This window comes from Mesocricetus auratus, unplaced genomic scaffold (assembly GCF_017639785.1).
Source record: "Mesocricetus auratus isolate SY011 unplaced genomic scaffold, BCM_Maur_2.0 Super-Scaffold_100028, whole genome shotgun sequence".
In the NCBI taxonomy this organism is placed as follows: domain Eukaryota; kingdom Metazoa; phylum Chordata; class Mammalia; order Rodentia; family Cricetidae; genus Mesocricetus; species Mesocricetus auratus.
The window spans coordinates 21894198-21907264 of record NW_024429209.1 but is presented as its reverse complement, the minus strand read 5'-3'; the positions used below and the strand labels follow the sequence as shown (position 1 = coordinate 21907264).

Genomic DNA, 13067 nt, shown 5'->3' with positions numbered 1-13067 from the left:
GTCTGAGTGCTGCTCTGCTTTCAGTGAATGCCAGGACAGGTTTTTTTGTTTTGTTTTGTTTTGTTTTTAACTAAATCTCGCTGCTCCAGATCACATTGAGAGTCAGCCAAGGATTCCCACCCTCACTGAGCCCTAGGCCCAACTTCTGGGATTTGGAGGCCTCAGGCATGTGCATGGGCATCCTTCAGCCAGGCCTGGGGGCCACATCTACTTCTGGCCGGCCCTCATGGGCTCCAGTTTGATTCTCCTCTTCTTGGAGACCTCAGCTTCCCCATCTTCAGCAGCGATAACAGACAAAGGAAGGCTGGAGCATGCGTGCCAAGAGGAAAGCAGAAAGGCAGGCCTCGGATGGCTGGCCTATCCCATCACCTGAAACCTCAAGCTTCTCAAAGACGGAACCCCTAAAGTGTGGAGCACCAGGGAAGGGTGAAGCTTATCTGGGAGCCCCTACCCTGCAGACCTGTTTGTGCCTGGCCAAACGCTGCTTGCACCTGTGTCTGCACATGACAGGGCTGCACGCGGTGAGGAGAGAGGGTGAGGGCCAGACGCAGGGTGCGGGAGCTGGCAATGGGAAGAACGGAGCGTGTGTGATGAACAGTGGTGAGGAGGAGAGGAGTGGGCTGAGTCTTCAGATTTCTCTGCTCTGGCCAAGATGGCAGCAGTGAACATGGGGAAGTATGGCATGTCACCAAGGGAAAAATTTACTCCTGTGTGTGTGTGTGTGTGTGTGTGTGTGTGTGTGAAGTGTGCGTGTGTTTGTATATGTTTACATATGTGTATGTCTGTGTGTCGGTGAGTATGTCTGAGAGTGTGTCTGCATATGTGTGTCTATAAGTATGTCTGTGTGTATTCTATGAGTGTGTCTGAGTATGTATGTATGTATGTATGTATGGGTGTGCTTGTGTGTCTGCGAGTGCATCTGAGTATGTGTGTGTCTGTGAGTCTGTCTGAGTATGTGTTGTGGAATATTACCTTAACTATGTAAAGGTGTGTTACATTTGTCTGTGCTGCATTTGTTTAACTATGTAAAGATGTGTTGCTGTCTTACCTTGCCTGCCTAAGGCACCTGATTGGTCCAATGAAAATCTGAATGACCAATAGCGAGGTAGTAGAGGGATAGGCAGGGCTTCCAGGCAGAGAGAATAAGTAGGAGGAGGAATCTATGCTCAAGAGACAGGGATAAGAAAATGGGGGAGAAAGAGAGGGGAAGATGCCCAGGGCCAGCCAGGCAGCAGTTGACACACAGACAGACAGACAGACAGACAGACAGACAGACAGACAGACATAGAGGAAGCAGTGAAAGTAGGACATACAAAATGAAAAACAGGTAAAAATCCCTGAGGGAAACCACAGATGAAGAGAAATAGGGTAACTTAAGTATAAGAGCTAGCAAGAAATGAGTCTAAGCTAAGGACTAGCATTCCTAATAAGAAGTCTCTGTGTCATGGTTTGGGGCTGCTGGTCCTAGAAAGCCTGCTCACCCCCTCTCTCTCTCTCTCTTTCTCTCTCTCTGTGAGTGCATGTGTGTATGTGTGTGTGTGTGTGTGTGTCTATCTGTGTGTGTCTGTCTCTCTGTATGTGTGCATGAGTGTGTTCATGTGTGTATGTCTGTATTCGTGTGTGTATGTTTGTGTTCGTGTGTATATGTGTGTGCATGTGTGCATATATGTGCATGTGTGTGTTCCTGTGTATATGTGTGTGCATGTGTGTGTATGTTTGTGTGTGTGTAAAGAGAGAAAATGTAGACATATGGGTCAAGCAGAAGACCTGGGTTCAGTTCCCAGTGCACACTTAAGATAGCACAAACCCATCTATCAATACAGCTGAAAGGGATCCAACGCCCTTAGTTAGCGTCCTTGGCCACCTCCACACGCACGTACACACACGCAATTAAAATAAAATTTAGAAAGAGAATTCTAGTTCCGGGGCATCGTTACCCTTGTTTGATCTTCACACAGCAAATAATTACCATTTTACTCCTGCTATCTACCGCTCCTTCAGCAGGCTCCCTGCATCTTCCAGAGCCTCATGCATCCTCCCAGCCCCTGCTGCTCTCTGAGCAGCATCGCTGGATGTGCAGCCTTAGCAGGCGACTGTGTCACTCACGCTGGCTGTGGTCCGTGTGCTGTGTCCTGCAGCTGCGGAGTGAACCACCCCCCCCATCCCAGCTCCTTTAAGACAAACCACACATTTCTCTTTAAATTTGTTCTTGGACTTTCTTTAGCATCTGTGAGTCCTTGTGTGGAGCAGCAGGGATCAGAGCTGCTGTCACCAGTGCTCACGCTGCGCCAGGTCCTGAGCCAGTCCCTGGATGGCTTCTCACCAGGAACCAGGGCTAGTGCCCACTGAAACTATGAGACGCACAGGAAAAAAAAATGACATGGCTTGCCCAGGATCCACTTCTGGGTACTGGTCATAGGTGTAGACACTCAGTGCCTAGATTCCAACTCCCCTGCCCCTAGTGGATGTGTAAACACATGGTGTGTACACCCCCGCCCTGCCTGCACGTTCTAGATGATGACATGGGGCTAGAGATATAGCTTGGTGGCGATGCAGCTGCCTAGCATACACGAGTCCCTAGGGTCTATCCAGACACTGAGGACTTTCACCGTAGCCTCTGGCGTCTCCAGTCAACACTGGAGCCATCCCAGGACACTCTAAGCTTTCCCCTTGAGAGCCCTGCTGTGGGTCACATGAAACATCCTTACACATGGTTGCAGTCAGCGCTGGTTCTTTCCTCTCCCCTCCCTGCCATCAGGGCTCTACAAAATCACAGAGTTTACTTCAAGGAACTCCTTTCAAAGAAATTTTATTTGGGTCTGCAAGAAGCCAGCAGAAGCCCTTTGACCTTGACAAGGCACGGACTAGTTCATCCCACAGTGTAGGAAACCATTTCAGAGCAATTTTTTTCAACCACCTGTGAACATGTATAAACTTCTTCTGGAGCGAAAAGTTGTGGTGCTCTCTTGATGCGCACGGGAGTTTCTGTGAGCTGGGCTGCCGCACCATGTCCCCTGGGAGAAGTCAAGGCCTTGATCTTCTAAAGCGCCAAACTGCTGCTGCTATGCAGAATTAAGCGCAAGCTCCTCCCAGCCTTTACGAGTTAAATTTAACTAAGAAGGCGAGAAGCCACTGGTGGCAGCATTGTTCCCCACGGGTGGCCCCTTTCTGAAGTGCACCTGATGGCTGAGGCCAGGGCTCACTTCCTCCCCTTTCTTCCAACCTCTGCATTCTTCCAGTGCGTCTTGCCCAAGACTGTGTAGCTGGTGGTACCAGTTTAGTGGTTAAAGAGAACTGAGCCCGTAGTCAGCTCTGTCATTAGGGAAAATTACCCCCAAATTCTAGCTGTTTGCACAGCACCAGGGCACATTCCAGAGCCGAGAAACCTCTCTTCCTGGAAGCCAGAGTCCCCAAACCCCAGATTCCAAGGAAGGCATGCAGCTCCCGGGGCCACACAAAGAGATACCCAGGGTTCCCCAAAGCCCAACTCATGTTTCAATGCCCTTCCAACTGTTTGCCACTGTCAATTCAAATTAATTCAAGTGTGTGCTCAGAAAGCAGGCATGAATCTTCTAAAGTCAACCAGCTCCTAATGCGTTGCTAAGCCCTGGTCCGAGGAGCAACACCCTTTCTTTCTTAAAGGAAAAACGGGAAAGCAAAATGGGCTTTGTATCTTTCCTGAAAAGTAAATTGCTGACGACCTGGGGACTCGTGCCTCACTGTGGCGGTCCAGGTGGCCGACCGGATGCCTCTGACACAGCTTTCAGCGCACCCACAGAGCCTTCCCTGTTTCCACCAGAAACCTGTCTGTGACCTTGGGGTGAGGAAGTCCTTCCCCCGGCCTGCTCAGGAGAAATTCCTAACCCTCGCCATTAGAGGCATCACCAAGGAGGTGGCTCAGCTCAGCGGTGACAGCTGTGACCACACAGACAGGGACAGAGTTCAGATCCCCGGACCCACGTGAATGGCAGGTAGGCCTGGTGGCCCTGCCTGTAATCCCAGCCTCAGCGGGCAGAGCAAGCTCCCTAGGGAGACAGCCACATCTGTGCGCTCTGGGTTTGATGGAGAGCTCCTGCCTCAAAGAATAATGTGAGAGAGTAGGGGGACGATTTGGACCATTAACCTTGGGCCCCCACACATACATCACACACATGTACTTTTACACATTCAGATATGCTTACACACACACGTGCATGCACATACACACATGCATGTGTGCATATGCACACATGCACACACACATGCACGCACACAGGTGCACTCACACACATGCATGCATACACGTATATGCAAGCATATACATGCACGCACACAGGTGAGCACGCACACGCACTTGCACACACACACACACACACACACACACACGGCCCTGTGTTTCTAAAAAGAAACAAAGACACACTTTAGACTTTAATTTTTAGAACTGTGACCAGCAGAGGAAGAGGGTATGGGAGTTGCAGGTGGTTCCTACTTGGTCCGGTGTAGCAAAAGGGAAAGGAGAGGCCTATGTGTGTGATCTGTTCCTTGGAGGTTGGTTACTTCCTGGTCTTAAGGCTCCTGGGACTCTGGGGCTGCTTCAGCTGCGGGGAAACAGGCCGCACAGCTGCCACACACCCTGAAGCATGGGGGACAGGAAAACCGCATCTGAAAATGCAACGCAAAGTGGACATTCACGCCCCTCAAACACGTCTGACCTCCACAGTAGATAAACTGAGTAAGATGACAGAAGACAAAAGGACACGTGACTGGGTGGCCAAGGCCTGGCAGAAGGCTGCTGCAATGGGCTTCCAGATCTGTCACTGCCCAGAAAAGGCTAAGCAGGGAGAAGGCAAAGCCTGGGAGGGGTGGGTTTGGGGAGGGAGGAGCAGAGGGTGTTCATGACAACAGAGGCTCCTTGTGTCACACCAGAAGCCACACATTATGGTGCTTTCGTTCTAACCTCCGGAATTAGACCTTGACAGTGCCGTGTACAAACTCTGGACTCCTAGTCCTGGTAGTGACTTGACATAGGCCCATCCATGGCAGCAAACGCTCCACTCTGCTGGAGACAGTGACGCTGGGGGCTGTGTGTAAGTAGGGCAAGGGTAGGCAGCAAAATTCTGCAGTGACAGTGTCGCTCACGCCTTGTGTCAGTCCCCGGGACACTGCCTCTGAGCCTTGCTGTTTGAGAGTGATGCCCGGTGACCAGGGAGATGCCTTACAAGGTCGCCAGTGTCTGGGGATGAGCTGTATGTCATTTACATACACCTGTGTACCACTCACAGGTGACGACACACACCAAGGAAACCGAAGCGGCCGACGATGGCTGGCTCCTGCCTCTTTGCTCTGCAGAGGCCAGGCTGCACGGTACCCTGCCGTATGACGTGGGCTTTCGGTTACCCGTCATTAACAAACACTGTAGCAGTCAGTCATGGCTCTTGAGCTGGGTAACAAGCACCTTGGGACACACAGAAGTCTACCGGGGGTGTCACGGCCCCCCTCTCTCCTCAGAACCTCTTCCAGGTGAGCAGAACGGGCCTCCACAACTTGTTTTTGGCGGGCGTCTCCGTGGTGATGGGTACGTAGCTCTCATCTTACAGTTCAGCTGAGGCTGGCGGTCCGTGCGATCCGACGCACCTGCCTGGTGTTCACAGGCGACTGCCCCCCCGCTGTCTGGCCTCAGTCCTAGAGCTGAGAATGAACGATATCACCAGGGCAGAGTGTAGACTACCGGTGGGCATCTTAGCAGCTCAGAGAAAGCCCTGCATGGGGTGCGGCGTGGGGTGCTCTCCGCCAAGCGGCTTCTGGCAGGTGACAGTGTAGGACATTTGATTGGTGGCTCTTGCTGGCTTCCTTTGTTATTCACTTCAGGTTGCTCCTGACAAGCGGCTGGGTGAGCATGAATCCGAGCTGCACATCCTCCTACAAATGGAATATTAAGCAGACGTTTCACAGCTAGGCTGCCAGGCCGTGGGACAGCTGAGTGAGGACGACAGCTTGATGGGTGAATTCTTTCTCCAAGTTTGATCTTCTAAACTTATCCAGCAGTGCGGCGAAGGCAAGATGGGCTCCGGGCACTTTGATCCTCTCAGTGCTGGGAAGTATGTGGGTCTCTATACTCTGTGTGCTGGCCTCTGTGTGGAACAAGATTGGCTGTAGGCTTGGCAGAGTATTAAGAGTATTAGGGTCTACTCTGTGGTGTGAGTATGGACTAAACCTTTGTTTTTTGGCTGCCACTCTAGCCTTGGAATCCTCCAGACAGAGCCATTCAAGGTCATCTTTCCACCCAGAACAACTCTGCAGCTGCCACGGTAACTTAGTTTACTTCAGCTCCCCCACCACCACCACCATTAGCTGCAGCTCCTGTTGACACAGGACTTAATGTGGCAGCATTTTGTGTAAGCCCTAGTTCAATTCTGTTGACTTATGCCGGTTAAGTGGAGCAATGACTTGCTGAGAGCCCTGCGGCTCACACGGAGCTGGACTCCGGCATTTAAGCCCAGGTGCTTATGTCTCAGACTCCCCCAGCTCCGAGTCTGGAAATCCAGAGCCAGGGAGATTTGCACGGAGGTGAGTAGTTACATTAGGACTCTGAGCTGCTGATCACAAAGGCTCGACTCAAATGGGTTTCAGAAAAGAGGACAAGAAAAGGGGGTTCATAGGGTCCCACAGATGAAAAATCCAGTCTTGGCTAGACTTGGGTTCATACTTGGCCCCTGGGGAGTGATAGCCTCTTCCCCAGTTTCATAGCCCTAGATGGTGTCATTTCAGGTCCTCTCTTCTCAGAAGAAGCCAAGAGCCAGCCCCTTGCCAGCCACATAAACTCGTCAGGCAGGAAGCCGGCGCCCACATTCTGGCTTGCCCTGTTGGACTGTCTCAGGTAAGGAGTCCAGCCTAGACCCGGACATGGGGGTGCTAGATCACGTAGCCTGGCTCAGTGTGTCCGTATGCACCCGAGTGGAGATACGCCTACAAGATAAAATGGAGGCTCCTTGTGCAGAAAGGAGGAGATCAAATAATAGAAGCCAGGCACAAAGGGTTTGGTCTGCCCAGGGAAACCCAACAGCATCAAAAGGTCTTAGTTGCAACCACAACATTTGAGTAGATGAGGGAACACATGAGACTCTAGCCACATTAGACGATGCATATGCAACTGGAAAGGACCCTGTAGCCATTGCAGCCCTGCACACACCTCCAGTGGTGCCGGGCTAACACGCCTCTGTGAACCTGGTGCCATGACAGCCCTGTGAGTTGTGCAAAGTGTGACACTGGCGGCAGCAGCAATACTGATAACACTGTCATTATGCGCACCTCATCATCATTTTGGAGGGCTTTTCTTGTACTTATATAAAAAAAGAAGTTTGTTGTGAAATGTCCAGCCATGGTATGTGGGTGGTAGCCTCATGCAACTCCTGCTTACTGGGTGTCTTGATAGAAATACTTTTATTGGGCCTGATTCAGAATCATGATTCCCTGTTCGTGAGGCATTAAGAGCCATGGGTTATGGGACACAATATATATAATGTTAGGTACACATTACACGTTTAATGAATACATACACATGATACTAATAAGATATATGTTATAGGACATATGTAATGGAATATGGTATTTGTAATATGTAATTATGTGACAGAATATGGTATTTGATGTAATGGCTATTTGCAGTTGAACTGATGAGGTTTAGGTCAAACCTGTTGCGGGTTTATATGTTATGCAGCTGTGTCCTCCCAACTGGATAAGACCCTCAGAGAAGTGAAGCTACAATCACCCACTGGAGCCCCTCATGAGACCTGGCCTATTAACCTTCCCTTGTGGAAGGAGGTGGAATGATCATGAGCCGCCCCCCCCCCCACTGACCTAGGCTGTATGAAAAGTAAACAGCAGACTCAGGTGGGACCGCAGTAGCATGGACACTAGTATACCGCCCGGGAGTCTCTTCTGATCATCCGTGCCCTAGAACTCTCTCCCATAGTGCAGTGATCCAAAGGAAGTCTCTCTCTCTCTCTCTCTCTCTCTCTCTCTCTCTCTCTCTCTCTCTCTCTCTCTCTCTCTCTCTCTCTCTCTCTGTGTCTCTCTCTCTCTCTGTGTCTCTCTGTCTCTCTCTCCCTCTCTCTCTCTCTCTCTCTCTCTCTCTCTCTCTCTGTCTCTCTCTGTCTCTCTCTCTCTCTCTCTCTCTCTCTCTCTCTCTCTCTCTCTCTCTCTCTCACACACACACACACACACACACACACACATCTGTAACAAAGCCCAGGAAACCCCAGCTGGGCAGGGCATGGACAGAAAGCCTCCTTTAATTTGGAGGCGCCCTCTGTCTGGGATTGAGAGTCTCACAGCAAAAAAGTCTCACAACGGCACCGGCCGAAATCTCATCGGGTTCAAATCTCAATATCCCTAGGAGATGTGAACGGAAGGAACTCAGAGGCTGCCGACGACCAGTACTCAGAGAGTCTCCCGGGGGAGTCACTCACCGAGGCCAATGCCGATATGGCATAGCTGTTGGGTTTTATGACACTTTAAAGTGTCCCTGAAAAGCAAATGAGGAAACCCTCTCTCCGTGCTGCAGACAGTGAGAAAGCCCTAGCTTCTTCGTGTGTTCCCAGCCACTTCCATTTGCTTGTTTGATTTGCAAGTTGCATTTTATTTTTTATAGATTGTTGGTTAAAGACCCTTCCAAACTTACACACAGGCTGATTGATTGGGCAGGACAGATAGAGATATAGCAGAGAGAAAGAGAGACCAATAGTTCACAGGTTGGCCGTCATTTATTGTTTGTGTGAGCCAATGTCACTGGAGAGCCCACTCTGATCCGCAGAGTCCCCGGGAGCAAAGTGTTATGCTATAGCCAGGGCCTCTGCCTCTCTCCCCGTTGGATTGCTCTCCTCGCTGAGCTTGCAGAAGCAATAAAGGGTCTGATTTGCGCCCTGTCTTTGCTCTGGGGACCATAAACACAGCTATAGTATATGATACAGGGCCAGAGCGTTCCAGCTGCCCAGGCAGGCTGCTACCCAAGGCTGTAATTTCACTTTATCTCTCCCCCATTAAAAGGCAATTGAAAGTGAACAGAGGAGAATGGGAGCCTGCATCCCTTGAATAGCGCTTGCTGAAGGGCTACTCCTCCTAGGCCAGGGGGATGGGAGAGGACATTGGCAGAACAGCAAGTTCTTAATAAAAGTAACCACGGTAAGAATAATAGAAACAATATCCACACTGTCCGGAGCATCTGAGCCACCAGAGTCCGCTGAAGGCCACCGACCCGCGGCTTTGTCGTTCCTGGGAGACCGATGAGCAGCAGAAGACTCCGAGGAAGGCCTCCACTCATCAGCCAGGGAGGCAGGAAGCAAACCTGTCCCTGCCCGACTCCAAAGTCTGCACTCAGAATTGCTTTGTCCCTCCCTGTTCAGAGCTGAGGGCAGTCACCAGCGCCCACCTCCTGATCCTTGGCTGGAAACTGCCTGTGAGGTCCCGTGGGGTCACACTCCAGCAGCAAACACTGGCTCTGGGATACGGCCGTCGTGTCTTCTCTTTTACTGTGATAAGACGTCATTTCGACTCACAGTGTTCAAGGCGCTGTCCCCTATAAGGGAAGTCTAGGCAACAGGAGTGTGAAGATTAGAGACATCACAGCCACCCTCAGGGGGCAGGCGGGCAGGCACAGGCCTCTGAGTCACTTCTCATGTCTGCCTCTGGGAAGGATCCCCGCCCGTAAGGGTCACAACCACTGGGTAACTAAGATAACCACACACACACACACACACACACACACACACACACACGCACACACACACACACACAAGGCAACCAACCGGCATGCCCCGAGGAGGCCCGTCTCCCACGCAGTAACCATGACTGTCAAGTTGACACTGATGCTAACTCTTCAGGGACCCAAGAATCAGACCCTGACCTGGAGCCGACTGGGTCAAAAGAGCAACGGGTAAGGGGGTGGAGTTCCAAGCACTTACCTCTCCATCTCCCGAGACTCGGGACTCGGGGATTACCTGCTGCCTCACAATGGATGGGCTGGATCCAATAAAAGTGGGGTTCAGAACAAACCCTTCCCTTCAGGGAAGTCTGTGTGCTTGAGAGGATTTGAAGATGAACCTCGCCTTCACAGCCACGGTGCAGAAGGCTGTGCTCCAGCCATCAGAGAAACGGACTTACAGATAAGAACTCTACCAGGCCCACAGGGAAGCCTTACATCCCACGAAACTTGATTCTTTACTCTTCCAACATGGTGGGGGCGGCTATGGGAGACCCCATTTTCCTCGGTTGAAGCTTGAATAAAACCTTGCCTCTGTAACAGAGAAATGAGGCAACTTAGAGCCAGGGTCCTGCCCCCAGTGGAAGCCTGGATACCTGCCTCACATTTAAATGCTTTGTCTGTGGCTCCTAAAGCTGTAAACAGTGGCAGATGTGGGGGGGGGGGAGGAGAAAGAATATCTCCTTTCCCTGTCCACACCTAGCACAGCCGAGCTATAAATAAACCAATTTTCCTTCACCACTTGTGTATTCTAGCTTCTTCTAAAATATAAGGAAACTAAGGTAGTGGGATTTTGGGTGGGGTTGCCCAGCAGTATCACAGCCTGGATTCCAGTGCTCAGGCTTACACTTGGCAAGAGCAGTACAAAGGGGTGCACCCCCCCAAAAGGAGGCCTCCCGGGGATCCTAGGAGCTCCCAGTGGAGTCACACAGGAGTGGGGGAGAGCCATTTGGTCCCAGGGCTAGAGATAGCGTTGGTGTCGGTGTCTTTGACTCAGCAAGTATCATAGCGACGATATAGAAATATTATGACAGAGTAGGACTAATTTATGCCTGCTGCGATCAAATAGAGGGGGAATTTCTAGTTAGAGAAAGTCTCCCAGGTCTCAGGGGAACACACCAACGACCCTGCTTACCACGTTGAGATCTTGAGTAACTCAGCCAGGTGAGAAGTAATGTTCTCGTCTGTGAGCTGGGAGTCAGAACCCGGTGGGATGCCCAGAAGAAAAAATGGAGACCATGAGTAAGATGTTCCATACAGGTGACCATGCTCTCACCGAGGAGGACACGTGGCCAGGCTCTCTCTAAAGAGACAGCCCACACCTCTTATCGTGTCCTGAGTACTTGACTGGTTTCTGTTGTTTTGGCTTTTTTATCTGCTCTTTTTGTCTTTTAGGGTTTTGCCGCTGGTCAGCCTGGTGGTCGTTTTTTACAGCCTTTTGCGGTTCTGCAGACCCAAGGGCTGTGGTACTGGCTGGCTGTCCTGTTCCTTGGGAAACCCTCCCTTGCTTCCTGGTCCTTTGAGACGAGAGGCAAGGAGAGTCACCCACTATACAGGCAGGGCTTAGGACAGAACATTCTCAAGGGGCGAGGCTGGACAGTGGCCAGAGGGGCCCCCACTTTAACCTGCCTCGCTAGAACAGCTTTTGATCAGATGCCAGAGCCCCGCAGTTCGGGGTTCTAGGCTCTACAAGCTGCTGACGGTGAGGGAGGGGCCGTCAAGAACAGTCTCTGAGGCTGTCAGTGGGTCACCAGATGCCTAGTACACCTGGGTGTTTGGTCCGTAGGAACAGTGAGGAGCTGTTACCCTCCTCCTACTGCTACCGACAGGGTCAGGGCATCCCGAAGGCAGGCCCATCACCTGTACTTACAAACTCTGAGCTGCTCCACTACCCCGCTGTTGTGGTCTCCTCTCTGTCCCACCCCCATCATTTGGGAAGTACTAGGGGAAGCAGGTAGTCGAGACTCTGTTCCTACAACATCAACTGTTACAGTTGGTTCTTCCTGCCTGCCTCGTCCCACAGCCTCATCAGCCCCAAATGAACACTCAGAGACTTATATTAATTATGAAGCTATTAGCCGATGACTAGGGTTTCTTATTGGCTGACTCTGTCTCAATTATTAACCCAGTCTATGTATTTCCACAAGGCTGTGGCTTACCTGGTAATGCCCAGCATGGTGTTACTCCTCAGGCAGCATCGTGACTTTGTCCAGAGGGCTCACTCTGCCTACCTTTCCCAGAATCCTCCTCCTCTCCTAGCCCCGCCTGTCTTCCTGCCTGGCCAATCAGTGTTTTATTCGTTAGCCAATAAGAGAAACATATACAGAATTAACATCTCCCATCGACAAACCATGGCCAGGATATGTCAGCTGGAACTGAGAAGAAACAGAGAACCCATACCATCATGGAAGCACACTGGAGACCGAGCTGAGGAGAGGAGACGTACAGCACCAGGCACAGCTTTCCTGTCTCGTGGAAACCAAGCATAGGTCAGAAGGCTCCAGAACACTACCAAAAGCTCATGCCGAAATTACCACTAAAAGGAACTGAGCTACTGACCCTCTGCACAACCAGGATCAGGGGACCTGGCATGCTTTCTCTCCAGCCATGGGGCTTCTGAGAAATTCCTTCCTAAGGGGCATCTGGAGAGGAAGCCCCTTGAACCCCCATCCCTGAAGCACACTGCCAGCCTCGCATCCATTCGGATGTACTTGACCCTGTTGGCATTCTACACCTCTGTAGGTGGTCTTATTATTTTAACTCTATAGCTACCACCCAGCTCCCAAAATAAACACACAGAGACTTGACCTTACTTATGAATGCCTGGCCTTAGCTTGGCTTGTTTCTAGACAGCTTTTCTAACTTAAATTATCCCATTTCCCTTTAACTACATTTTGCCTCTGGACTTTTTTTTAAACCTCTCTTTATTCTGTATATCTTGCTTTCCATCTTACTCCGTGGATGGCTAGGTGGCTGGATGGATAACCCTAGGCATCCTCTTCTCCTTCTCTTTTCCTCACTCCTCCCCTCCTCCTACCTCTCCTCTCCCCCAACCCCACACCCCCACTCTCCTCCACCCCACTTTCTGAGGTTTCTCCTCCTATTTATTCTCTCTGCCTGTCAGGCCTGCCTGTTTCTCCCTCCTGCCTAGCTACTGGCTGTTCGTTCAACTCTTCATTTGACCAACTGGGTGTTTCAGGCAGGCAAAGCAACACAGCTTCACAGGGTTAAACAAGTGCAACATAAAAGAACGCAACACATCTTTGCATCATTCAACAAATGTGACACATCCTAAAATAATATTCCACAGCACACCTCCCTCACCAGTCTC

General features: G+C 50.9%; 2 long non-coding RNA genes across 2 annotated transcripts; one reads left to right on the top strand and one right to left on the bottom strand.

The window, feature by feature from the left end:
• The first annotated feature begins 6354 nt into the window (after positions 1–6354).
• LOC121134523 lies at positions 6355–9155 on the top strand. The gene is made up of 3 exons (XR_005871612.1): positions 6355–6546; positions 6748–6856; positions 9025–9155. It is a non-coding gene; the product is annotated as an uncharacterized LOC121134523 (long non-coding RNA).
• On the bottom strand, positions 8723–12779 carry LOC121134522. The gene is made up of 2 exons (XR_005871611.1): positions 10872–12779; positions 8723–10270 (listed from the first exon to the last, which is right to left on the bottom strand). It is a non-coding gene; the product is annotated as an uncharacterized LOC121134522 (long non-coding RNA).
• Between the last annotated feature and the right edge of the window lie 288 nt (positions 12780–13067).